At 43.3% G+C, this 6371-nt stretch overlaps 1 long non-coding RNA gene and 1 pseudogene across 1 annotated transcript in view; both read left to right on the top strand.

Moving 5' to 3' along the window:
- LOC116096799 overlaps positions 1-6371 on the top strand; it is a 27784-nt gene that overhangs the window by 10607 nt on the left and 10806 nt on the right. The gene's annotated exons all lie outside the window — the stretch shown is intronic.
- Positions 2398-2526, top strand: LOC116097376 (annotated as a pseudogene).

Genomic DNA, 6371 nt, shown 5'->3' with positions numbered 1-6371 from the left:
AGGAAAAACATACTGACGGATCCAAGAAGCCAGAGGAACCAAGGTTTCAGGCTTTGGTTTGGTTTATTTGGTTTAGAGATAGGGCCTTGCTGTGTAGCCCAAGTGGCCTCAAGCTTTGTGTTCTGGATCTTTTCATGTCAACTTGACACAAGCTATCTGAGAGGAGGGGATCTCAAGTGAGAAAATGCCTCTGTAAGATCAGGCTGCAGGCAAGTATGTAGAGCATTTTCTTAGATCGACAGGGGAGAGGACAGCTCATGGTTGGTGGGCCTGGGTTCTGTCAGAAGGCAAACTGAGCAACCCATGAAGAGCAAGTTAGTAAGCTGCACTCCTCCATGGCCTCTACCTCAGCTCCTGCCTCCAGGTTCCTACCCAGCTTGAGTTCCTGTCCTGACTTCCTGTGCCGGATGAACAGTGATGTGGAAGTATAAACCAAATCAACCCTTTCCTCCCTCCTCAAGTTGCTTTGGGTCATGGTGTTCATCACAGCAATAGTGACCCTGAACAAGACACGTGGTGCCTCCTGGCTCAGCCTCTCCAGATAGATCTTACCACACTGAGCTAACAGTTTACTCTTTTTCTTTTTTTAAGATTTATTTGTTTGTTTGTTTGTTTATGTGAGTACACTGTCGCTGTCTTCAGACCCATCAAAAGAGGGCATCTGATCTCATTAAAGACAGTTGTGGTTGCTGGAAATTGAACTCAGGACCTCTGGAAGAGTAGTCTGTGCTCTTAACTGCTGAGCCTTCTCTCTAGTCTTACAGTTTACTCTTTTTTGTTTTGTTTTGTTTTGTTTTTTGTTTTTCGAGACAGGGTTTCTCTGGGTAGCCCTGGCTGTCCTGGAACTCACTCTGTAGTCCAGGCTGGCCTCGAACTCAGAAATCCACCTGCCTCTGCCTCCCAAGTGCTGGGATTAAAGGCGTGTGCCACCTTTAACTGCCTGGCTTACAGTTTACTCTTAAAGAGGAAGACTTTAAAATGTTCTCCCTCCTCTGATTAGAATTCATTTTCCTTTATTAACTTTTTGGGCAGGGATATGTATGTGTATATTTGTAATTGCATGCATATGTGTGCATATGCACATATGTGTGAATGTGGATGCCTGAGATTGGCAGAGTGTCTTTTATTGTTCTTCATTTGATTTAATGAGATAGATTTCTCACTGAACTCTCTCCCACAGTCTGGTTAGTCTCGTCAGCCGTCTTTCCCTGGGATCCTCTGTCTCTTCTAGTAGGATGTCAAGATTATGGGCTGCCATCCCTGCCCAGATCTTATGTGGGTGCTGATATCTGCACTGCAGTCTTCATACTTGTGTGGAAAATGCTTTATTTGTGGATCCTCCTCCCCAGCTCTCTTTATTAATCTTTTTACTCCTATTATATATAAACTAAGGCTTTGTTGAAAAACATTCATAGCAAAGTTAGACATTTTCTTTGGAGACTAAAAGATATGTATGTACACAATTACTTCTGGTCTCTTTCTCTTTGAAGCTTTGATTGCATTGTTATTCATAGACCTAATTTGGAAACAATAGATGAGAGAGACTTCTTTATTGAAGGCATATGGAGCTATACTGTCAGTAATTTTAAGTGGGTTGGAGAGACTTGATTCTGTCTTGGTGATGTAGCAATGCCTAACACTAGTTTTATCACTAATTTTAGTGCCTGTCAGTTGTTCCTGTTACATGCGTGGAGTTTGGAGATGTGTTTACATCACGGTATATTGCTAGTATAGAGGGGTGCAAAGATGTAGAGGGCACATTATAAGGGCTTTATCAAATAAGAAGGGATCAGTGGCTTGTCACACTCATCTGCAGCTTTGAAGATGTTGCCCGTAAATACAGTGGGCAACACTTTAAAACATTTTTCTACTTTGCACATTTTGCTTATAGTTTTTGTTTGTTTGTTTGTTTGTTTGTTAGACTTGCTCTAGGAGCTCAGAAAAAAGGTCCTTATTAATTAGCTTTAAAGTGCCAGCCTGCCAGTGGTGCCAAATACCTTTAATCCCAGCACTGAGGGGTTGGGGGGTGGGACTCGGACAGACACAGGGAGATCTGAGTTCAAGGTCAGCCTGGTCTACAGAGTGAGTTCCAGGACAGCCAGGGCTATACAGAGAAACTCTATCTCAAGGGGAAAAAAAAAGTGACTCACTGCTAATGACTACCTTTTCAGGTTTTTTTCTTTTTTCTTTTTTCTTTCTTTCTTTCTTTCTTTCTTTCTTTTTTTTTTTTTGGTTCAGGTTGTTTCTTGATTGGAGAGCTTAGCTGAGGACAGTCAAGAAGCTGTCTAGACTATGCACTAGAGAAGATATTAGCTTGTACTTGGTGTGTAGACGTCCATGTGCATGTGTGTGAAGGATATATGTCTGTGTGCATGTGTACATGAAATGTAGAGCCGAAGCTTTGCGCAGTGGCGGTATCGTAGCCAATGAGGTTCATCTGAGGCTCGATCATTGCTAATTGAAATGTAGAGACTAGGAGCTGATGATGTCAGGAGCCTCCCCTAAGTCCTCTTTGAGCCTTAGGCTTGCTTAGGCTTGCTTAGGCTTGCTTAGGCTTGCTTAGGCTTGCTTAGGCTTGCTTTGGTTTGTTTTGGTTTGCCTCACCTGCAGCCTAAAGTGGCCCAGCCTCCCCCAGCCCCCACTGGTGGGCCTAGTGGATTGGAACTCAGGCTCTCATGCTTGCACAGCAGGCATTTCTCCTAAGCCCTTGTAATTGTAAAACATATTTTTAGGGTTAGAGTTGGCTCAGTGGGGAAAGGTGCTCGCTACCAAACCTAAAAAGAGAGAAGCTACTCCCACACAATGGCTTGAGTCCACACAAGATATGTTTAATAAAATAAATACTTGAATAACAAAAAAACTATTTAACAAAAGAACTATTTAATTTGTACAGGATTTACTCTTCTGTTAAAAAAAATTGTTGATGGGGGGCTAGAGAGATGGCCCAGCAGTTAAGAGCACTGGCTGTTCCTCCAGAGGACCCAGGTTCAATCCCCAGCAACCACATGTTAACTCACAACCATCTGTAACTCCACCTCCTTGGCCTCCAAGGGCACCAGGCACAAACATGGTACACATACATATTGACCAAATACCCATACATATAAATACATAAGTACATGAATATTTTTAAAAAGTCACTGACTAGGCATGTGTCCATGGTGCAAACTACCCAGGAAGCTCAGGCAGGAGAATCATGTGATTTTAATTCAAGTCCTGGCCCAGTGACAAAGCAGCTCTCCTCTCTTAAACAGTTGATAGTAATATGTCAAGTGCTCTTCTTAGTTTAATAAGGCTGACTAGTAAATTGGCCACAAGTTTTGTTCTTCATTTCCAGCCCCCATTAGCATCATATCCTGTCACCTGTAACAACTGGAGTCCCAGAGATGTTAGTACGAGTTAAATTTACTAAACATTGCACCTCTGGGATGCACTCACAGTTTACAATCATAACGGCTACCCGAGGACCTGCAGTAGAGAAATCCGCTTCATTTTGTTTGGTCCTTGTACTTCATCAATACTTTTCAAATGGAAGGTTGTAATTCAAGTGTCATTTTCCACATGAATCCCTCTTGGAACTCCCTCAGGCAGAATCCCGTGTACCTGCACTGAACTCAAGTAGCCCAGAGCTACATTGTTAATGCTGTAAAATGTTATTTTCTGATACTATTTTGATATAATATTTTGATTGCAGGGGACAGAAAACATCTCTGTTTTAAATAAATAAAGGAATTTGAATCTGTTTGTTTGTTTCCAGTCAGGTCTCACTGTGTAGCTGTGAGATTCTCCTCCTAGTACTAGGATTAAAGGTGGGCACCACCATGACTGGCCAACTTCTTTTTGAGATGAGGTAGTAATATTTGAGCTAAGATGTAAAAAGAAAGAAAGGAAGGAAGAAGGAGAGAAAAAAAGAAAGAAGAAAAAAAGGCGCTTTCCTGGTAAAGAGAATAGGGGAAGACATTGAGGGGTCATAAAAAAAAAACTTAAAAATTTTAAATGTGCATTGATGTTTTGTCTGCATGTATGACTGTGAAGGTGTGAGCTGCCACATGGGTGCTAGAAATTGAACCCAGGTTCTCTGGAAGAGCAGCCAGTGCTCTTATCCACAGAGCTCCCTCTCCAGCCCCTCGTTGTATACTCTAGGCTGGCCTTGAAACTCACAGGAATCCTGCCTCAGCCTCTAGGATGGTGGAGCTCAAGGTCTCTACCACCAGATATGGCTATGTGTGTGCTTAAGAGAGCAGGTGGTAGTTTGGTCTATTCATTTTTCCATATTAATGTCCCCTATTTAATATGTAGAGGATTGCATACACCAGGCTATGGTGTGCAGGTGGAGGCTAGAGAGCAACATCAAAGGTCAGTTCTTCCCTTCCATGATGGTTAAACTTGAAGCTTAAACTCAGGTCATTGACCTGTTCAGTGGACACCTCTACTTACTGAGCCATCTTGCTGGCCCAAATGTCCTCATTTTAGAAACCCTTCCCACAGCCAATCACAGTGAATGACCCTGTGCCCCTGCCGGTGGGGACAGGAGGAATGAGTCCTCAATAGATCTAATGACTTCCCTTGCAGAAATAAAGTGGAATGGGCTTTCAGGGTAGGGCTGGTGGCTGTGTGATTGCGGTCACTCCTCTACTGAGCAAGGCAGGGCTGGCTGGCTGGGATGTTTTAAAAGATATCCTCTAAGAGACATCGAAGAATGAATGAGCCGGGCTTCTCTTTGGAGGACATTAGAGTGAAGAGCCCGGGACTCCTGACAGTTTTGTCTGAGACAATTCACTGATTCCGGAGTGATAAGTAGGAATGTACAATGTAATTTTGGCAGTCACAAGAGCCCAAAGGGACAAAAATTGGAGTCCAGGACCCATAAAGGGAGTTCAGAACCCATAAAAGGTAATTACCCTGACAAATCACTCTGTTTGGGTCCAAGTTTAAAATGCTGAACAGTGTGGTAGAAGGGAGGCGGAAGTAAACTAGTCTCACACAGACAACAGGTTGAATCCAAGTCATCCACCGGTCACAGAAAAACTCAAGGACAGCTATTAACCTATGGCAGCACTTGGGAGACAGAGACAGGCAGATCTCTGAGTTCCAGGCCAGCCTGATCTCCCCAGCTAGTTCCAGGACAGCCAGAGCTACACAGAGAAACCTGTCTCAAAAAACTAGCTAACTAACTAACTAACTAGCTAACTACTAACTAACTAACTAACTAAAGTTAAAAAAAAATAGAATAATAAAAATGAGCAAACCAGAATAGGAAGGACAAAGTTTTGGTTTTGGTTTTTTCAAGTCAGGGTTTCCCTGTGTAGACTGCCCTGGAACTTGCTCTGTAGACCAGGTTGGTCTTGAACTCACAGAGATCCACCTGCATCTGCCTCCCTAGTGCTCGGATTAAAGGCCTGTGCCACCATTGCCCAGTTTGTGACTGTATTTTCTAATGGGATCAGGGACTTGTCTCAGTGTGTAACAGCTACCTAGTGCGTCAAGACTGGTGTGCCTTTCATATCTTCTGTCTCTTTCTCTCTGAGTTTGGCTTAGTTTAGTTTCTCAAGTGCTGAGAGTACAGGAACGAGGCACCACACACAGTTTAAGCTTTTGCTTGTTTGCAGTGCTAGGGATTGAACCCAGGGCCTGCTGTGTGCTAACAAGTACTCCACCAACTGAGCTACATCCTCAGCCTGTGTACCTCTTTTTCTTTCCTACATTTAATTATCTTGTACCAGTTTTTCTCTGGAGGTGGGGGGTGGGAGGGTTGGAGGTGGTGCGTGTGGGGCTGCAGGGCATGTATAGACGTGAAGGACATCATGCAGGAGTTGATCTTCTCCTCATCTCCACAGGGATCGAACTCAGGTCTTCACTCTTGGTGGTAAGCACTTTTTCTCAGTGTGTCGTCTTGTTTGTCCTTGAATGGGCATCTGGGTTGACTTTTTGGATGAGAGATGACAGTGTCTCCATAAGTAATTCATTTTCTACACTTACTACGCAGCTGCTAAACACTAGATGGCCTGGGCTTCTCTTACTTTCTTTCTCTTTGTTCACCTGGCATTTGTGTGTCCCCAAAGAGATCATTTGATTGGATTCATTTATCATACCCAGTATTGAGTGCTGCCCTTGAACACAAAGCTCTTGGCTCTTAGTGGCTTTGGCTACTCTGCGTGCAGTTACTTTGAGTTTGTAATCAAGATCAAGTTTTTTTTTTCCATTTGTGTTATGTCATGTGACACATATGGCTCAGCTCCTTGCTTGAGAGTCTGAGGTCTGAAGACCCTGAGGACCAAGGGCATTCGGATCTTTGAGTTTGAAGTCAACCTGATTTACAGTGATTTTCAGCACAGTCATTCAGCACAGAGAAACATTGTCTAAAAAAAAAA

Source organism: Mastomys coucha, unplaced genomic scaffold, assembly GCF_008632895.1.
Source record: "Mastomys coucha isolate ucsf_1 unplaced genomic scaffold, UCSF_Mcou_1 pScaffold18, whole genome shotgun sequence".
Taxonomy (NCBI): Eukaryota; Metazoa; Chordata; class Mammalia; order Rodentia; family Muridae; genus Mastomys; species Mastomys coucha.
The sequence above is the reverse complement of the archived record's forward strand: the minus strand, read 5'-3'. Positions and strand labels throughout refer to the sequence as shown.